Source organism: Eptatretus burgeri, chromosome 13 (assembly GCF_056783735.1).
Source record: "Eptatretus burgeri isolate ZD-2024b chromosome 13, Ebu_testis_v1, whole genome shotgun sequence".
In the NCBI taxonomy this organism is placed as follows: Eukaryota; Metazoa; Chordata; class Myxini; order Myxiniformes; family Myxinidae; genus Eptatretus; species Eptatretus burgeri.
The window spans coordinates 44,404,686-44,426,135 of NC_140973.1; the positions used below are offsets into that span (position 1 = coordinate 44,404,686).

Here is a 21,450-nt window from a genome sequence, read left to right on the forward strand (position 1 = left end):
CTCAGATGGGAACACCAAACAAAGCTTCTATATCGTATTTTCAAGCAACCTTGTGCAGTCCGAGATGAAGTTTCGAGCCTTTTATGTCCAGGAGAAACTTACCACTAACCAGTCCCCACCACATCATTAATTACCCAACCTTCCATTCCCACTCCTTCAGCCTTCAGCACATCATGATTCCATTCTGAAAAACTGAAAAACAGATGTATGAGTTGCCCATGAAATCGAAACAGACAGCTCTTGGTATCTTTTGTCTGAAAAACGACACTGTTGTATCGCATGGAAAAACAAGCAATGGATGACTGGGCCCCAGAGGTATTGAAATATCGTGAGAGATGGGATCGAAATGGAAATCAATCCCAAGTCCGTTTGATGAGGAGCTATGTGGCTGATACAAGATAATTGCGTCAAGCCCCTGATATACAAGTTGTATCGGGGTGAGTGGGTACGAGCCCTGCATGCGTGACCTACAGAGTGTTGGGACTATGTGGAACAGCTCCACCCAAAGGTGCAACAGGTACGACCCCAATTCGGTTCTCACTCTCCAGTCTGTGTAATTGGTTGCACTCCCACATGAAGGGCACAGCAAAGCACCACATACCTTTATCTTGGCTTTAGAATCATGGGCACGGATTTTACTCCAGAGCAAGCAGACAATGATGTGCCTTGCAGTCGACAGAATGTCTAGTTTTACCATTAATCTGGTCACAAACAGGTCTTTACCATTCACCTATAAGCACCTTACTCTAGTCTTACTTCTGACACAAGGTTTGACCCCTAATGTGAAATAGAATCCGGCAATAAACTGCCGTTCTAATGAAATGTAGGCAGCCATGCTGCGTCGTTGAGTGCATCATTGTTGAGTGCAGCAGGTGTTAAGCCGGTCATCATGATTATAATCACCGATAGAAGTTCGAGATTTTGAGCATGTCACCGAGTGGTCCGAGTTCTAATGTTGCTGCAGCATCAGTTGGGGTGAAAAAAAAAGAGATAGATTCAATTCCCACAGCATTTGTTTCTTTGACCTCTATTTAATGATCTTACTTCGAGAATGACATGATAATTAATTGTCATTTGACCCTTTGTCTACCTCATGGGAGTGATTTTCAGGTTGCAAATATACGTACACATTCCCAAAGCATCATACAAATGCCAAACAATAATGACGACCTTCGTGGAATGAAGTAGATTCAAAACACTGAGTTACTGTATATATAGTAGGAACATCATTGAAACCTGTACCGTTGCCTGTGCCATCATGAGTAGTTCATCAGTCTATGATGGTATCAGTGACAGACATCACAAAACTTTACGTAAACATTGAACAAAAAGACTCAGGCCTGCCGTCAATGGTCATTCTCTAATTTTTTTCATGATAAGCCATCGCAGGAATCATGATATGCTGTGTAGTGTTTCATGTGTGTGTGTTTGTGTGTGTTTGTGTGTGTTTGTGTGTGTGTGTGTGCATATATATATATATATATATATATATATATATATATATATATATATATATATATATATATATATATATGTTGACTCAGCCTGTCATCCTTCCGAGGTCGGCGAAATGAGTACCAGTGTACTGGGCCGGTGTATACCCCCGGTTAAAATAGGTGTACCATATCCCTGTGTCGTAAGAGGCGACCAGAGTTGCGTCAGGAAGGGCATCCGGCATAAAACATGTGCCAAATCACGATGCGGATCATACGGATGATCCGCTGTGGCGACCCCTAAAGGGAGCAGCCGAAAGAAGAAGAAGAAGATATATGTATATGTATATATATATATATTGTTACAGTTGTGGGGGTGGATGGAAGAATTTAACAGGGAATTTAGCATTGTGCAGGGTTGCTTGGTCCGCGGACGAGTAGAAGCATCTCGATGTAACTAATATAAGTTAGGGAATCTGTCAGCTTAAGTGTTACATGTCACGACACGAGGGGTGGTGCGGTGTTGATTAGCTTAGGAAGTAAGAATAAGTTCCCCACTACGTGATTGCCCTCTGTGATTTTCCTTATGCTTATTATATTTCAAGCCAGGCAGTAAAGCTGGGAAATGTGTCCCTGAAACCACAACAAACAGGCAGAAAACTCCGCCTTCCCGGGTGTGGGGGTGAGCAGGCCACGCCCCAGAGGCGGAGGATATAGAGTGCACAGGGGAGAGAGCACAGAGGAGAGGCTGGCGCATTGCAAGGGGCTTCGGACTACTGCATAGGACGAGAGATCGGTCGCACGTGTAGTTGGTGAGGGGCTTCCAATGACTGCAGAGGACGGGAGATCGGTCGCACGTGTGGTTGGTGAGAGGCTTCCGACCGGATAGAAAGAGAGATCTGTGTGATCGAGGTTGAGGGCAGGCAGGTGGTCACACGTGTGGATTGTGGAAGGTTTCCATCTGGGTAGAACGGGAGATCAGCAGAGCACACACACGAGGTCGGTGTGAGGAACGCACGAGGCCGGTGATACCTTTGGAAAGAGGAAGGCTGGCACATTTTGAGCCTTCATGTGGAAAGCTGCTTGCGGATTACCTGGCGTAGGTCTTCCCTGCCATGAGAGAAGTGACGGCGCCATTTCCGCGTGTGTGCACATGCCGGTGGAAGTGCTCCCCATTCCAAGTTTGACAAGGATCAGCTCTGGGCCAAGCTGAGTTGCAGTATACTTAAAGGGAGGGGGGGTTCTTTTTATTTTGTGTCACCCTTTGTCTGTATTTGCATCAGTGTGCGAGGCCTTGACTGTTGGAGTTATTTATTTCATACCATTATTATTATTACCTGTTGAATTATTGTCTTTGTAAATATTTGTGTATGTTCATTAAATGTATTCCCTTTAAGAAATTGTATTCGTCAATTTGTAGTGGGGTTCTAGGATAAACCCCCTGTACATCCGTTCCATCCTCCGTGTTCCTCCGCTCGTCCACCATTGCCCTCCGCCATACCCTTCGAGCACGTGTTAAAATCTCCGTCGATCAACGTGTCCGCCTCCTCTTAATAACGAACCACTCCGCTGTCCAGGGGATGTTGGTGTTAACCGCCCGGCACCACAATTTTGGTGAGGGGGGTAAACTTGGGTTGGCTTCCCCCGCGACAATATATATGGGGGTTTTTTGTTTTTTTTTAAAAAGAAGGCGCTTCCAACCAAAAGTAAAAAACTAGATCCACTCAGCTAATTTGAGCAAAAAAGTGAGAGCAGACCCAGTCTCAGGCAACACTTTGCCGTCTTCGCAGCTGGCTTCACTTAGCCTACACTAGGTGGGCCATAAATATGGCAAGTTTGAAAAGGTTGAAACTTGCCATATTTTTATGCTCTGCCCTGTATAATGACAGCAGTTTAACATTGCCATGGATTTTCCAGACAAGGAATTTATTTACAGAGCGGCAATAAGGACATAGTACAGAATGGAAGAAGTGGATATAGTCTCGTTAACCTCCGCCATCGAAGATGGACGGAGGTTGCTGTTTTCACCCCTGTCTGTTTGTTTGTTTGTTTGTGAACAGTATTACGGAAAAACTCCTGGATGGATTTCGAGGAAACTTGGTGGGGGGGGGTGGTTAGGTATGGTCCAAGGATCATGCCATTAGATTTTGGACTTGGTCCAAAGTCCAATATGGCCGCTATGGTGGCCATTTTGAAAAAATATTTGAATTTTTGTTTTTGCATTTCTACATGTTTTAAGTGATTTCCAACCAAAAATAAATAAATTTGTTAGAGAAAAAAAACAACTAAATTTTGCAACTTTTTTCAAAAAAATTTCGATTTTATTTGAAAAATATTTGAATTTTTTTTGCATTTCTACATGTTTTAAGTGATTTCCAACCTCCAAAAAAAATTGTTAGAGAAAAAAAAACAATTTTGCAACTTTTTTTTCAAAAAAATTTCGATTTTCTTTTTTGGGCATTTCTACATGCGCGTCGATCTAGTTTAGTTTATTTAATCGTGGTTCAGTAGAGTCTGATCGGTTTTGACCTACAATGAATAGGTATCAGGTTCACTTAAGTGACCCAGCAGTATTGGCGGCGGAGGTTTTGCACTCTACCGAGTGCTCCCCCTCTAGTTTGATAAGTATTTGGAAAGAACTCTGATAGGTGTCAAACCGTTATGCCAGGTGTCGAATCGTATGTCAAACCGTGAATTGACATAAAAATGCAGAGAAATACTGCTATACTCAGGACAAACCCACGATGCTGTGATGAGTTGCACGTAACACGATGCAGACGTCCAAAAGTAACGTCCAATAATGGGACCCTTCTTCTCATGCTTGATCAAAAATGAATCGCCGTTTCTCCCGTGGGACAAATCTCCACGAGTATGGCAGCATCTGGGGGGTCATCGTTTCAAACCTTCCAAATGAGGCAACGGACCTTGGCCTGAGGCCAGCAATGCGGGCCACACATCCTGACACCGAGCGTTGTGCGAGGCTGTTTATAATGAGACTCGCACCATGGGACATGCGAGGGTAGTGTATAAAGATGGGAGAAGAGGCTGAGAGAGGTTCAGAGACTGGTTCCATTGACCTTTGCTTCCAAGAAGACATGCCACTCTGACATGCTGTTGGTCTCGAACATTTCTGGCAGGTGCAACTCACATGCATGTGGGAAGAAGCTGAAAGAGGTTGAGGCACTATAATGTCATTATGACCTTTTCTTCCATGAAGGCACACAAATACCTGCCCTGCTCGAGGTCTCGCACCATTCTTGCAGGTGAGAAGGCACACAAATACCTGGCCCACTGGAGGTCTCAAATCATTCTTGGAGGTGGAACTCGCATTCTCATGCAAATACGTGGAACGGTGCGAATCTCATTGAAAAAAAGGAAATAAAAGGCCCTGGTGTTGAAGCACGAGTCCCATATATGACCTTTTCTTCCAAGAAGACATGCTGCAGCAGCTCAGTGGCTGGTCTGAACGATTCTTGCAGTTCATAGATCCATGATCTTCCGAGCCTTTTGTGTTGCAAAATACCCTTTTGAAAACATCTAATTCTTTGCCAATGAATATAGCGGGGAATGAGCCTCGTATAGCCTTCCAGAAAAATGGCGACAAAATATTCTCGGCGATGGCACGCTGCTTAAAAACATTTCGAGCTGGCAAATTAAAAGCCTTGTTGGATAACTCGTCCGTCACGTCCGCTTTATTCCTGCCTCCCTCCCACCGACCTCTCCTGGGACGCTGTTGGACTTGTCATGTTCGTTTTTTCACTATATTCCTCCTCCACATGCTCATGCTGCTTGCTTTGCTTTAATCAGTGTCTCCTCGCACTCTGGAGCAGTTGTGAAAATAAGAACTTCTCACTTCCACCTCAACATTCACTGTTTTATTGTCTTTTTGTTTTTTTCTTTTAAAACTTGAGTTGAATTGCATAGGGTTTGTCCCAAAACTTGCTTTGTCCTCTCATGTCTGTCTATCTACCCTGCTCTTTGTTAGCATTCTTTCAACTGATTGCTTCTGCAGTAGAGTAAGGTGGGGGCAAGAAGCCTTCCAAACCCACACCCCTCCCCACCCCCTGGTTACATGTTTCGTTTCTTGAACCTTTGCTCCAGATGGTCTTCTTTTTTTTGCTTCTTTTTTTTGTACACAGAATCAAGGCTCATGGAAAAGCCAGTGAACTGAACGGATCAGGATACAACAGAACAAAAGGAACAGTATAGAGAGGGGCAAACACCAACTGTAGAGTTGAAGGACAAATAGAGCAAGAACTGGACAAATAAGGGAAGGGAGGAGGTAAGAGGGCTCGGGGAGGATGCATGGTGTGGACAATATTGATACAGAAGCAGACTCTTGGGAAGGAAAAACTGGAAATTTGGAAGGAGATTTAACGAGGGTAGAAAATATCATGGTTTTTGATGGGGGGAGGGGGGTTTTATATGGTGGTGAACAGCTGTCTTGAAAACCTGCAGGGAAGTATGAGATTGAAGAGAATTTGAAAGTTGATTCCACAGGTGGGGAACAAAAAAGAGGAACAAATAAGTGGAGGTGAGCAGTGATCCTGGATTGATTCTGTTTTTAGGGAGTTTCCCCAGCAGTGGTTTGATGGTGGACCATGTGCACCCTGCAGAAACCTGAGGGGGACTGAGTATGCAAAGAGCAAAGGGCACAAGACCAAAAAGGAGGAAGTTGAAGACAGAGAGATGACTGACAATGGCAAAGTGATAGGCCCATAGACTCAGATTCAATGTGGGAGATTCTAATGATCTTAAAGGCCTTGGTTTCCATGGCAGCAAGGTGTGAGGCAGGGGTGCCAGCCCTGAGGGAAGAGCAGTACTTCATAAAGTTGTGGATGAAGGCCTTGCGGGTGGATTGGAGTTCATGTGTGCCAAGGAAGGACTTTGTATGTTGGAAGATAGCCAGTCGGCAACAGGCTTTGGACACCAACTTTGAAATGTGGTTTGCCCAACAAAGATCACGGCTGAAAGTGAGACCCAGAAACAATGGAGAGAAAGTTTAAAATAAAAAATTCAGAGGTGATGATGAAACAACCTGATTTGATTATTGAATAAGATTTTGTACTGTTCTATAGCAGCCTGCAAAAGTATTCACCCTCCTCCAAAGTTTTCATATTTTGATGCCACCTGAGATTATTTCATGATGCTCTCAAATCAAACAATATATAGAGTCTTCACAAACTACTCCAAAGTGATAAAGCTAAAAAATGCAGGTAGAATGTGAATAAATTTGATTAACAGAGAAAATCAGTTGATTTTCCGTTGCATAATTATTCAACCCCTTTGCCTACTTAACCCGAAATCACTTCAGGAGCAAATTATTTGTTTAAAAGGTTACACAATAAGTGTAATAGGTTTCACCTGTATGCATTCATTGGCTTACCTTAAAAATTAAGCTCCCCCACTTATCTAATGAGTTTAAAGGTGCAACTCACTTGGTGAACCAACAAGGCAAACATGAAGATCAAGGAGCTTTCCAAAGAAGTCAGCCAAAGTGGTGGAGAAGCACCGTTTAGGAGAGGATTATAAGAAGATTTCATTTCAAAGTCAATCATTATCCCTTTGAATATGTTTCATCATTAAGAAGTAGCAGACCTATCATACTATTCAGACTCTACCCAGATTAGGTCGCCCATCTAAACACAGCAGCTGGGCAAGCAGGAAACTGGTTTGGGATATCACTGTAAATGCAATAATGACTGTGAAAGATCTACAAGGCTCTATGTCTGAGATGGGGGTCATTGTTCATCGATCAACAATATGTCGTTCTCTTCACAAAGCTGGCCTCGATGGACAGGTGACAAGAAAGCTCGCATGGAGTTTGTGAAAAAGCATCTTAATGATACTGCAGGCTTGTGGAGAAAGGTTTTGTGGGGACAAAAATTGAACTTTTTGGTCTAAATTCAAAGTGGTACATCTGCTACAAGCCTGATGCTGCACACCACCCAGTCAACATCATACCTACTGTCAAGCATGGTAGTGGCAGAATCATGTTATCGAGCTGCTTTTCATCATCAGGGACTGGCATGCTTACCTGGATAGAAGGGACAATGGAAGGTGCAAAGTACAGGAGAATCCTTGATGAAAACCTGCTGAAGTCAGCCATGAATCTGAAACTGGGTAGGAGATTCATATTTCAGCAGGAAAATGATCTGAATTACAAAGCTAAAGCCACACTGGAGTGGCTGAATAAGAAGAAAATAAATGTTCTTGAATGGCCCAATCCTAATTGAACATTTATGGTGAGATTTGAAGATCACAATTTATCGACGATCCCCATCACACTTTGCAGAACTTGAGCTATTTTCACATGAAGAATGGGCAAAGGTTTCACCATCTCACTGTGCGAAGCTGGTAGAGATCTTCCCAAAAAGACTCACAGCAGTCATTGCTGCAAAAGATGCTTTCACTAAATACTGACCTAATGGTCTGAATACTTTTGCAACGTCAATTTTGATTTGTACATGTTGTTTGATGGTATTCCCGACATGTAACCTCCGTCAACTATAACAGTGTTTAGTTTGATCCCTTCAGTTATGAATAAAAAGTTCATTTGAAAAAGTTTCTACACAATTCATAATTCATATTAATGTGGCATTATTGCTAGGGGTGAATACTTTTGCAGGTCACTGTATGTATTTTTAACCATAATAGTTAAATTTTGTTTTGTTGCCTTCAGTTTGTCAGGTTGGACTTCTCCATCAGTCATTTATAAATAAACACTCTATGGTTCTGTTGAACCCACCACCACCACCAGATGCAACTTTACTTCAAATGTTTCGCCACGACCTGAGATATGAAAGGGAGGGGGTGGGGGAGCATTCAAATGGTGGGAGCATATAAGTGGGGGAGAAAAACAGGAGGGTACATGTGAGTTTAGAAGGAGGGGAGGATAAAAGGGAAATAAGGTGAGAACATTTAACTAAATAGGTCGTTCAATATGGGTGTATAGGAGAATAGAGGAGAGGGAGAGGAAAGTTAATAATTCTGTATTATACATTACTAGTTTTGGCACGTAATATGTCAATGGCCTTAACCCCAAATCATCAGTGAGAGACATGTCTGTCCACACAGCCACATCCCAGCATACGCCTACATCATATGCAAATATAAGCTTGTGGAAATTTGAAAGGGGGTCGGAGAGACTAGAGGAAAGGATGGAGAACAGTAGGGAATGGGGAAAGGAAATGGAAAGATAACCCTTCTCTCCGGCGGGGAGTCATTGGGCCAGCAACAAACAGCGGGGAGCAGCAGAGGTAGAAAGAGGGCAAAAGCAATTGGAACTCGGGTAGAAAGCAGTTCCAGGTGAGCTTCATCTTTTCTTCTCTTGAAAATTTGCATGAAAACCCATAATTTTGCGAACCCGTTCATTACCGATGATGAAAATTATATGTAATTATGGAATGCCTAATGGACACCTGTGAAACATTTTTTAAATTATTTTTCTCTTCTCAAGTCCCCTGTACACCATCTCAAACCAGCACCACCACCACCTAAACCCTCCCTGCCCCCCTCCCACTACCATCACATTCAAACCAACTTTCCTGTCTAGCTCATCTTGTTTTCTTTTGCATCAAACCTTAAAGTTCTCTTATTTTAGCCCGTCTGGCTTATTCACGTTTGTCTCACCAAATTATCTTCCAACAGCAATTCCACAAGCAGACACTGATCTGCCTTTTCAAGAACAATGTAATCTGAAGTAGGCCTACATGCAATGATCTGCCATTTTTTAAAGCACGACAATGGCATGTTTAATGTCTGCAGACTGCAGGTGATTGTGGACAGATGAGACAGTCAGTTTTGCTTTATATCTGAAGAGTGAGGAAGAAGATCTGAAGAGAAGAGCAAATACCTGTAGATATGCTTTGTTCAAGTAGTACTCGAATGTTGGCAGGTCATTGCATTTGAAACGTCATTCAACAGAGCACAGAATCACTGACATCACAACTGTGTTACACTTTAAAACAAGAAAGCATCCAAAATGCAAAGCCTGTCCACATCTGTTTTGTATTCAAACTAAACTTGACAAAAACGACAGTTGAAAAAATTAAAAAGTAGCATATTTAATTAGAGTATTCTCCATATTCTCATAATAACGGTTTAGTGAGTTAATATTAGCTCCTGCAGTTTATTGAGTGCCTGATTCAATGCCCATCCAGATAAATAACTGGGCACCATCCATCATCCATGTTTCAAAAAGGAGAGAGAGAGAGGGGAGAGAGAGAGAGAGAGAGAGAGAGAGAGAGAGAGAGAGAGAGAGAGAGAGAGAGAGAGAGAGAGAGAGAGAGAGAGAGAGAGAGAGAGAGAGAGAGAGAGAGAGAGAGAGAGAGAGAGAGAGAGAGAGAGAGAGATATAGATATAGATATAGATATAGATATAGATATAGATATAGATATAGATATAGATATAGATATAGATATAGATATAGATATAGATATAGATATAGATATAGATATAGATATAGATATAGATATAGATATAGATATAGATATAGATATAGATATAGATATATATATAGATGTAGATGTGTACATGCAGGGCAGTCTGCTTTGCTTTGCACTGTAACCACCTTGACTTCAACCACCCATTCTCCCCCTCCCCCGCCAAATAGTTCCAGTCCATGCAGCTGCAGGGCATCGTGCTGCAGTGTGTCGGTGATAGTTCTGTGCAGTTGCACCCTGAGGCAATGTCATCAGTAAACCAAAAGCTGCTGTCGTTTAGACCATCCCAATGAGTCTCTGGAGGCATTCAGACATTCTGCTCCCATTCATTTCCTCGGCACTCGGCATGCTTTGTGACCACGAATAAGAGGAAGAAATGAAAATATCTTGCAATAGATGATCAGAGTTGAAATGCTGAACACAGAGCAAGCTGAACACGAGGTAATTAAATTGTTTTGGTTTTGAGGAGGACACAGTCTTGAGTTGATGTCAGCAGGGTGGTATGCTTGGGATCCTTTTCCTTATTAGTCAATAGGATTCTATTCTGGGGCTCACTTGCTTTTGACAATTTGGGGTTAAATTCGTGGGTCTGCAGACATTAATCAACTGGCAATGTTGGACACACACAATTTGTTTGGAGGCCGACAACGAATTTGGACATCTCACCTTGGTGTGGCTGTTTCAGTGTGACACCAACACAACCAGTATGGAATTGTTCTATAGGCACTTCAAAGATCAAGTCATGTTTTTTGGAAGAAGAAAACAAACAACAGACCTAACAAGCCCTCATGCTGGGAATAGCAAAGTCATCATGAAGAGTAGTTGAATATCTCATCGAGATGTTTAAGGTAATGAAGACAGATATTAGCAATTCCCAAATGATTCTCTCATTAAAATTAAAAAAAACTGGCGGATTATATTTTTTCACTCACGATTATTCATTCCTTTCAAAGGAAAAGAAGAAGAGCAAGTGGAAACATAAATAAAGATGGTTATTTATACACAAGCAAATACAACCATTCTCTTCACTGATGGGGGTGTTAAGGGGTTGGGGTGTGGCGGAGAAAGAAGGAAGGACAGAGAGGAGGGATGGGAGGGGGAGAGAGAGAATGGAGAGGAGGGAGAGAGGATGGAGGGGGAGCGAGGAAGAGTGGGGGAGTGAGGAGTGGTGGGGGAGGAAGAAGGGAGTAAGGAAGGGGGAGCGAGAAAGGGGTAAATGTGAGGAATGGGGGTGGGGGTGATGTGGGGAGAGCAACGCCTCACCAAACGTTTCGATACACTCCGAGGGGTGGTGGGGTAGGGGGTGAGAGCGAGGAGGAAGGGGGAGAGAGAGGAGGGGAAAGTGGAGGAGGGGAGGGGGATTGAAAGGAGGTAAACGTGAGGGGATGGGGTTGTGGACTTGTGTTTGGTAGGGGGACTTGAGGGGATAAGGGGGGAAGGGTTCTCAACTTATGTTTGGTCGTGGGACACGTGGAGAAGGGGAGGGGGAGGGGGAAGTACAGGATCAACCGAAATGGGATACATTAAAACAGCACGTTTCTCTCTATCGAGTGCAACCTGTGGCTGCTGGTTGCATCATTGGTTGGGATGCGACTATGCCGCTGATGCAGTGTCCCCCTTACCTGTACACTGGTACTCATTTTGCCGACCTTGGAAGGATGATGGGCTGAGTCAACCTCCTGGTGAATTAATTCAGCGGCCCAACGGGGCTTGAACTCAGGACCCTAGGATCCCAAGCCGCCACCCTAACCACTAAGCCAACACCAGGCTTAACAGCACGTTAATACAGCACGTGGAGACTGCCCAGAGATGTCCATGGTGGGTGCAAAGGGAGGGGGTTTGGGAGGAGGTAAGCATGAGGAGAGGGGGAGGGAAGGCAGAGTGATGTGAAGGGAACGGAAGTCAGTGTGAAGGAAAGATAAGGCAGCACGAGGGGAAGGGAAGGCCGCACTAGGGGAAGGGAAGGCCACACAAGGGAAGGGAAGGCAGCATGAAGGGAAGGGAAGGCAGCATTAATGGAAGGGAAGACAGCACGAGGGGAAGGGAAAGCAGCATGAAGGGAAGGCAGCACAAGGGGAAGGGAAGGCAGCATGATGGGAAGGGAAGGGAAGGCAGCGTGAAGGGAAGGGAAGGCAGCATGAGGGAAAGGGAAGGCAGCATGCAGGGAAGGCAGTGCAAGAGGAAGGGAAGGCAGCATGATGGGAAGGGAAGGGAAGGCAGCATGAAGGGAAGGGAATGCAGTGTGAAGGGGAAGGGAAGGCAGTATGAAGGGAAGGGAAGGCAGCATGATGGGAAGGGAAGGCAGCGCGAGGCGAAGGGAAGGCAGCGTGAATGGAAGGGAAGGCAGCATGAATGGAAAGGAAGGCAGCATGAAGGAAAGGGAAGGCTGCGGGAGGTGAAGGGGAGGGGAAGGGCGATAAAACACGCCCAAACAGCAACATTTTCTTTTTAACTGCCAGGTTCTATATAAAACTGGGTGTAAGCATTTGAAACCCATTCTGTCTACCTGGAAAAGGCCTGCCTGCATGCATGCTCGCTTGCATATTCAGAGACCTTTGCACCCCTCCGGTCGGCTCACTCCGAATCAGATTTGTACATGCTACACTGCAGGGAAACCCTTTTAAATTAAAAACTAGGCCGTCAGTCCTTTACAGCCCCCTATATGTGTTCCTACAACCTCCTCACATTTCATGCATACCGGCGATATACTCATTCTTTCACTTGCACACGCACGCACACACACACACACACACACACACACACACACACACACACACACACACACACGAATGCTCAACTTTACCCACACCCGCACTGCGTGACATGTCTTGCGTGGCTTCGGCGCCACAGCATGTCCGCTCCCTGCATGCATGTTTAACGGAATGGACAAATCACCTCCACCACGGCGTCACACCATGGGGCCATGCAGAATGGGCCCTAGGTGCAAGTTCAGTCCACGAATCCTGCGCACTGCACACATGTAACCCAACATGCACACACACACACACACACACACACACACACACACACACACACACACACACACACACACACACACACACACACACACACACACACACACCAGTGGAGGGTCCCTTTACAAACCCAAATCTACCCATTTGTACGTCCATGTGTGCTGTCTACGTACCGCTACCTTGTACAACTGCCATCTGTACCTCCCATTCAGGACACAAACTGTGTGCAGAATACCGCTATCGACTGTAGGGCACTCGGAAAGTGGCCTAAGCACTCAAGCAAGCACTCCACTGAAACGGTTAAAGAAACTTAAAAAAATTAAATGTTTAATTTATTCACATGTATCTTTGTCGAAGTGACGGGTCATATAATGAAAGAAGATCACATAAAAAGGGGAAACGTTGTGTAAAAAAAGATTGCACATTTTCAGTGGGTAAGTCACCACCTGAGGCACCGCACAACATGGGGCCAAATGCAGGCTTGGAAACACAGGCAAGCCATGGCTTGGAAACGAACAACTAAGCTCGCCAAGTGGCTTCAGCACTCAAGCAAGCACCCCAATGAAACAGTTTATTAAGAATGGCTGGCTTGGCAAGCGATTAGTGATCGCCAATCAATCATATACGGTAAACACCAGGCACCCAAAATGTCAAGCACTCTCAAAGTTGGACAAATGAACACTTGTTTTTTTTTAGCAGTCGGACTGTTGTTGAGGTAAATTAAGGGGTTTACATTTTGAAATTCAGCTGAGATCGAGATTCTAGAGGTTATGGCATGTGCGGAAATGAAATAAAGTCACGGACACTGGTGTCTCTGGACGTTTAGAAGCATTGCAATGTACACTGCGATTCGTAGATTATGATAATCAGGCATTCGATGATATGAGTGAGGAAAGTGAAAAAAAAAACTTTATCATGAAGAAACTGTTGTGGCCTGTTCCAAGTCATGGCATTGTTAGGCAGGCCAAAAAACAATGGTAAATTATGACTCCAGTGAGGGACAGCAAGGTGACCAAGGATAACGCCGACTTGATAAAGGATAATTAAATTAGGCCGTTAATTATGTTCAAAAGGGGTGTTTTAATGAACCCAAACACCCAGTTTTCATCCATGCACCAACTTGGCGCTCCATTAATATCCAAGCAAAGTTTGAGACCACGAGGTTTTAATGGTTATTGGAATTATAAAGAATATGGATGGATGGATTGATGGACCGATACACACTGACATTTATTCGTCTAGATTTGCCAGTGCAACACAAAAGCTTTATAGGAAGGGTGGTAGATGTAAAACGGTGAAACGGAAAACAGTAGGCCTAGCTATACCTATAACCTTTTCACAATTCCATATTGAAATGAGATGGTGTTCATGGAAACTCCACGCAGTCTTGAGATGGACTTGGTGCCAGCAGGGGCACTGAGGGAGGGGGGGCAGGGTAACTACCCCAGGGGCCGGACCTATCAGGGGCCCATAATTATTCCTTCAATTTTTTGTTTCGTTGAAGGGGGCTCGACACTTAGTATTTCCCCAGGGCCCATTCTGGCTCTCGGTGGCCCTGGATGCGAGCTAACTGGCAGCAAATCTGTAATGGCATCTACCACACTATTGAGGTAAATGTGTGCAATATTACAGTTTTAAATTTTTCGATGTACGCTCCATATGCGCGACATCAAATGGTCATGTAATATGTGGTGAAGTTTCAATTTCCTCTGGTGAACAGTCAGGAGAATTGCCAATAGCTGAGAGTATCTATCAAGGAGGTGAGGAAGGGCTTTTACAGAAGATCCAGGTTGGAGCGGAGGAAGTAAAGGAACAGCTCAGAAATGTAAGAGTGGATAAGGCTCCGGATCCAGATGATATGCACCCGAGAGTATTGACAGAAGTGACTGAGCAGGTAAGCGAGATATTGATATATATTTTCAGTAGTTCCCTGGAGTCAGACAGGCACCGGAGGATTGGAGAGTAGCAAATGTAACACCATTATTCAAGAAAGGATCCAGAGAAGAATTGGGGACCTATGACCTGTTAGTTTGACTTCATTTGTGGGGAAGGTGTTGGACACATTAAGGACTGGATGAGGAACCATTTAAACAAATACAAACTAATTAAAGTTAGTCAGCATGAGTTTACCAAAGGTAGTTCCTGTTTAACAAATCTTTTAGAGTTCTATGAAGCAGTGTCTGATTGGGTGGATGAGGGAATGGCAGTGGACATAGTATATCTGGACTTTAAGAAGGTTGGAGGTTGTTAGCCAAAGTGATAGCTTGTGGAGTGCCTGGTCAGGTAGCTAATTGGATTGCAAATTGGCTGAGTGGGAGGAAGCAAAGAGTGGCGGTGAGTGGGAGGATGTCTTGCTGGGAGGATGTAAGTAGCAGGGTACCTCAGGGATCAGTACTCGGACCATGACTATTCATTATTTACATCAACGATTTGGTAATGGGGTAAAGAGTAAGCTTTCCAAATATGCAGATGACATAAAGTTTGGAGGTGATGTGGATATCAGAGGGGGTGGTGAACAGATACAAGAGAGTATTGATACTTGTATGGATTGGGCAAAAGACTGGCAGATGGAGGTGGATATCAGAGGGGGTGGTGAACAGATACAAGAGAGTATTGATACTTGTATGGATTGGGCAAAAGACTGGCAGTCATTTATAAATCAAAAGAGGTGCTGTTAACATTGTACAGGAATTTAGTGAGGGCCGAATCGAGAATATTGTGTGTCGTTTTGGTCACCACAACTCAGGAAGGACATAGATACCAAAGAGAAGGTTCAGCGCAGGGCGACGAGATTGATTCCGGGCCTGATGGAGGTGGTTATGAGGAGATATGATAGAGTTGTTTAATATAATGAAAGGTATCGATAAAATAAGTGAAGATGAATTATTCAACAGAGTAGACAGTGATAGGACCAGGGGCATAAGTAATGTGTAGAGTTAAGATGTGCCTGAGAGTGAAGAAGAGGAGAGTTAAGATGGTAGCAAGGCAGGGGACTTTTACTCAGAGTGTAGTTAATGCAAAGAATGGTCTACCTGGTAAGGTAGAGGAAGCAGAAACAGTCGATAAGATAGGTAACTAATTAAATTAAATTGGAATTAGATAGGTAACTGGAAGTTATGCAGACAGAGGGGTATAGGGATGTTGACAGGACTTTTAGGTAGTTTGAGCATTGATGAGTGATTGTGTGCGTGTGTACGGAGTGCTGTTTGTGGGGGTCTTGTCAAGTGATGTTGTGTGGTTGATATGTGTTTTTACCCAAGACCGTCTACACCCATGCCCCCTCCCCTGAAAAGACAAAAAATACTAAAAATAACTACAGAAAAAAACTACAAAACTATTAAAAAGAAATTATATTTTATTGTGTTGATAAATTGGTGTGGTGTTGATGTGGCACAGGCATGATGGGCCGAATGGCCTCCACCTGCTTGTGTATCCTTGTGTGTCCACTCTTGACAAAATGCAGACACGTACGTAAGTACGTACGTGACCGAATGCTTAACCCTGCTTTTCACTTTGTGAGTGCGGGCTAATAAGTATAGATAGAGTAAATGACCCTGTAAATTGGCTCCAGTAGTGCAATCAGTGTGTGCATGGTACTTATAAGCAGTGTTTGGGTGATGCTGAGCTTGTGAGTTCAATCCTCATCTAGAGCAATATATATATATTTATATATATATATATATATATATATATATATATATATATATATATATATATATATATATATATATATATATATACACACACATACATATGCAGCATCTTTGTCTTTTTAGAAGGACTCATCAAACAAGACATAATAAATGAACGTTCCCATTCAATTTCCCCACCCTGTCGTTTTATCATGCTCAGGTGATCTGCTTGACCAGCCATTTTGTAAGTGCTTTACAAATAACCTGACAAAGTAAAAGATGTTTGTAACCTTTTTAACTTGTAATTTGAGTGACAGTCGAATTGACAGCATACGACTGTACCTTGAACGGTCTCTTCTGAGTTTGAGCCCCAATTGTGATTAAAGTTTCTCATGTTCACTGTTATTCCTTGTTATAAAAGATACCTTCCTTTGTTCTTTTTATGAGAAAAATAAAAATTGTTCATATATATATATATATATATATATATATATATATATATATATATATATATATATATATATATATATATATATATTTTTTGTTCTTATAAAAGATACCCTCCCCCCACCCCCTCTCCTCCCCTCCCCTCCCCAGTGTGTGTGTGTGTGTGTGTGTGTGTGTGTGTGTGTGTGTGTGTGTGTTATATCCACTGACAACTCCAGAATGTACTAACAGTAAATGGTATGAACCTATCACCTCTCAATCAAGGATATTTCTTGTATTCTATTATAATATTTCCATGAGTCCGATTTGCATTCAGGAACATTACAATTAGAGTTAACCATCTTGAAATTTGCACTGTTTCATTTAAATGCTGAAAATGATGTTTAAAAGACGTTTAGATTCACAGATTTCACACTCGTAACGGTGAGCAGAACCGAGTCACTGAAAATACACACAGCACATGTGCAAAAGGCTTTGTTTAGCATTCGTACGTCATTTACAAAATCCCATATTACATCACGACATGTTTACTGCAAAGAATTGTGGGATACAGCAAGGGTCTGTTTATTTAAAAATGGCAGACACGACACTTGTTTTAAAGGAGTGAGATATCGATGATGGTGTCAGTTTACCATGTTGGCTGATTGACAAAAACCAGCCAGATGATCTGCGAATATGTTCGTGAATGAAAACTGCAGGAAAGCTTTCCGATTTTCATTTGAGGAACACAACGATTATGGTTAACCATTTCGAAGTTACCACTCTCATTGAAATTCTGAAAATTATGTTTAAAAGACGATTTGACTTACAGATTCGACCCGAGCAACGGCAGGTTGAAAGTGCCCCAGTTCGTTAATGTGTCACTGAAAACGCACACAGTGCGCATGCGTCAAAGGCCTTGTTAACATTCATGTCATTTTGAAAGTCCCTTATTGTCTAAGTTTTTTAGAAAGTATTAATACAAATTGTTGAAAGTTATTAACCTCCACCATCGAAGATCGGAGGGTACTGTTTTCACCCCTTTCTGTTTGTTTGTTTGTTTGTTTGTTTGTGAACAGTATTACGGAAAAACTCCTCGACGGATTTCGACGAAACTTGGTGGGGGGATTAGGTATGGTCCAAGGATCATGCCATTAGATTTTGGACTTGGTCCAAAATCCAATATGGCCGCTATGGCGGCCATTTTGAAAAAAATTTTTTTTTTTTGCCTTTCTACATGTTTCAAGTGATTTCCAACCCCCCTCCCCCCCCCCAAAAAAAATTGTTAGAGAAAAAAAATACATTTTTGCTACTTTTTTTTCAACAAAATTTCGATTTTTTTTTTTGCATTTCTACATGTTATAAGTGATTTCCAACAAAAAAAAAACATGCCAAAATTATAATTGCGGCTGATTTTGGAACTTGAGGTGGATATACCCACGTAAAATCAATTTCTGTCTCAAGGAATCTAGTTATGACATATGAATTGATTATGTAAAAGTTAAAAGTAAAAGGGAAAGTTGCAAATTATAACTCTGTGAGCACTGTTGACGTCAAATTGAATGAATAGGATATCAGGTTCACTTGAGTGACCTAGCAGTATTGGCGGCGGAGGTTTTACATTCTACTGAGTGCTCCCCCTCTCATCATATAATGCAATCATAGCTGGTGAATCATAATCAGATTTCAAGGTTCTTAGAATATTCCAGTTTTTACCAGGAATTTAGGTCGATTCGAGTTTTTGGAAACATAAATACTGTGTGTGGACATCAAACTGGGCATCCTCTCTGTTGGCATTAGTTTGTGGGCGTTAAATATCCAACTGTTCTTTGCCAAGAGGAGGCGAGCTATCGCTGCTCCATGAACCAAATTACAAATTAATGCCCTAACTTCCTGTGTTGGAGTGGCGACCCATCCAGGATTGTAACCGTAGCCATAGAAACTGCTGCATCACCACCAACACTGCATAGAGCATGGTTCATCATTTTGATCTTATCTGACCAAACTACTGCTGGGAAGGCAATGCCAAACCACCCAGTATAACCCTTGCTGGGAAACTGCTTTGGCAACACTGACACTCTGTAACAGAGGATGGTACATCAGTATCACTGTGTGACATCATAGAGAGTTTGGTGTGTGACGTCATAGTTTCGTGTGTGACCGCTGGGGCTGGCAGGATAGGTTGTTCTGAGCAATTGCATTTGAGCTATCAAACCTGGGTTCGAATCTCGACCCAGCTATAAACTGTCACCCTGGTGTTTCACAGGTAGAGCGAGGCATCAATGTGTGTGCCGTGCCGTCTCTCGGATGTAGTTTGGCGGACGCTCAAGATTCCATCTTTGTCATGAAGTGTAGTTCACCCATATCATCATATGACGCATCGAACCCTTTCCTAGAGTGTTTCGGCAGCATCGACTCTCGAATACGGTGCATTGATGATTAATTACCATTGAATCTATACATTTGAAGATCCATAATATTTAACAAGGAATAACAAGGAAGTCCAAACACAGATGGAGGCCATTTTGCCTATCATGCCTGCGTGAACACCACACTAACCCATCTACACAAGCTCCAAGGAAGAAAATGCCAAAAAACAGTTTTTAATTGATGAAATGATTTTTTTGTTTTTTTTTTGTTTGTTTGTTTTTTGTAGTTTTTGTACTTTTTTTTCTTGTCTTACCCTCAGGGGAGGGGGCATGGGCTTGGTTAAAATCACACAACATCAACCACACAACCCCCCTTGACAAGATCCCCACCAACAGCACTCCATACACATGTACACAATCACCCATCACTGATCAAACTACCAAAAAGTCTTATCAACATCCCCATACCCCTCCATCTCTATAACCGAGTCACTCCCCTCCACTCCCACCTCATGTTTATATGTGTACTGTACCGTCCACCGAACAGTGATGACTCCATCTACACCTCACTCTCCGAAAACATGGACCATCTTCTATCTTCTCATCCAAACTCTCTCTTCCTCTTATGTGGCGACTTCAATTGTCATCACGCCAGTTGGCTAGGTGTGGGTACCTCTCTCACCTGCCATGGGACATCAGCAAAAGCTTTCTGTGACTCATTGGGACTGACTCAATCGGTCAACTTCCCGACCCGGATCTCAACCAATGGTACTCCATCTCTTCTGGATCTGATTTTGACAAATTTCCCTGACAATATCTGCTGCTCTTCCTTCGCTCCAATTGGTTCTTCTGACCACGTCCTTGTTAAAGTGGACATCTCTCTGGCTGTTATCAGAGAACCACCTCACCGCCGTCGAGTCTGGCATTTCACTCAAGCCGACTGGCAGGGTCTCCGAGCAGCCATCAAACTTACAGACTGGTCTCCTATCACTACTTTCTCAAACATCAACTCATCCTGGGAATTCTTTCAAAGAAACTTGCTCTCCCTCATGCACAGATTTATCCCCTCTCGTGTTCAGTTGTCTTACCCTTCCTCCCGCCCTTGGTTTACTGAAGCTTGTGGCGAGGCAGTTGTCCTGAAACAACTTGCCTTTGCCTCATGGAAAGCAAACCCAACTGAGGGCAATCTCAGTTCTTTCCACAAAGCTCGGAACAAGTGTGTAGCTACCCTCAGGAGAGCCAGAAAACAACATCTTTCTCATCTCAAGTCTGAACTCTCAAACCTCTCTCCCTCCTCAAAATCCTGGTGGCGTTTAATCAAATCTGTTTCTGGTGTATGTTCCCCCTCCATCCCCTCCCTTACCTCAAATGGCCGCACTGCTGATTCCACACGTGATAAAGCTGAATGTCTAAACTCGGTGTTTGCAGCTAAATCTTGTGTCCCAAACCCATCACTATCTCTACCCACTTTACCCAGTCGCACCCAACTGTCCCTGGACTCTGTATCCTTTTCTCCTGACAAGGTGGAGAGCTTGCTTTCAAACCTCGAGTCAGATTCTGCAACCGGTCCAGACGGCATCAGCCCACGTGTCCTCAAAGCCTGCTCTTCTGCTCTTGCTCACCCTCTCTCTGTTCTATTCACCCTCTCATTTTCCCAAGGTCATCTGCCATCTGCTTGGAAATCTGCTAACATCACTGCCCTGCATAAAAAGGTGCAAAAACAGATCCCTGTAACTATAGACCAATCAGCCTTCTCCCAATCATCAGCAAGGTTATGGAATCCATCATCGCTTCAGACATGAAATCCTTCCTCTTCTCCAATGGCTTGATTTCCAATCATCAATTTGGTTACAGACCAGGTCACTCTACCCTAGATATGCTGCTACTGCTCTCCCATCAATGGATGGAGGTCCTCAATGCCAGACAGGAAATCCGAGCCGTATCCCTGGACATATCACGTGCTTTTGACACAGTCTGGCACCCTGCCCTACTCACCAAACTCTCTTCCCATGGTATTCAAGGCCATCTCCACTCATGGCTCGCAGACTTCCTCTCCTGTCGCAGTCAACGTGTGGCCCTAAATGGAGTTCTTTCATCCCCTCTTCCTGTGCAGGCTGGAGTTCCTCAAGGTAGCGTTCTGGGCCCTGTTCTTTTTCTGGTTTTCATCAATG

The 21,450-nt window shown here is 43.4% G+C and overlaps 1 long non-coding RNA gene across 1 annotated transcript in view; it reads left to right on the forward strand.

Moving 5' to 3' along the window:
- The window catches only part of LOC147014340 (uncharacterized), a 34,060-nt gene that overhangs the window by 4,361 nt on the left and 8,249 nt on the right, over positions 1–21,450 (forward strand). The gene's annotated exons all lie outside the window — the stretch shown is intronic.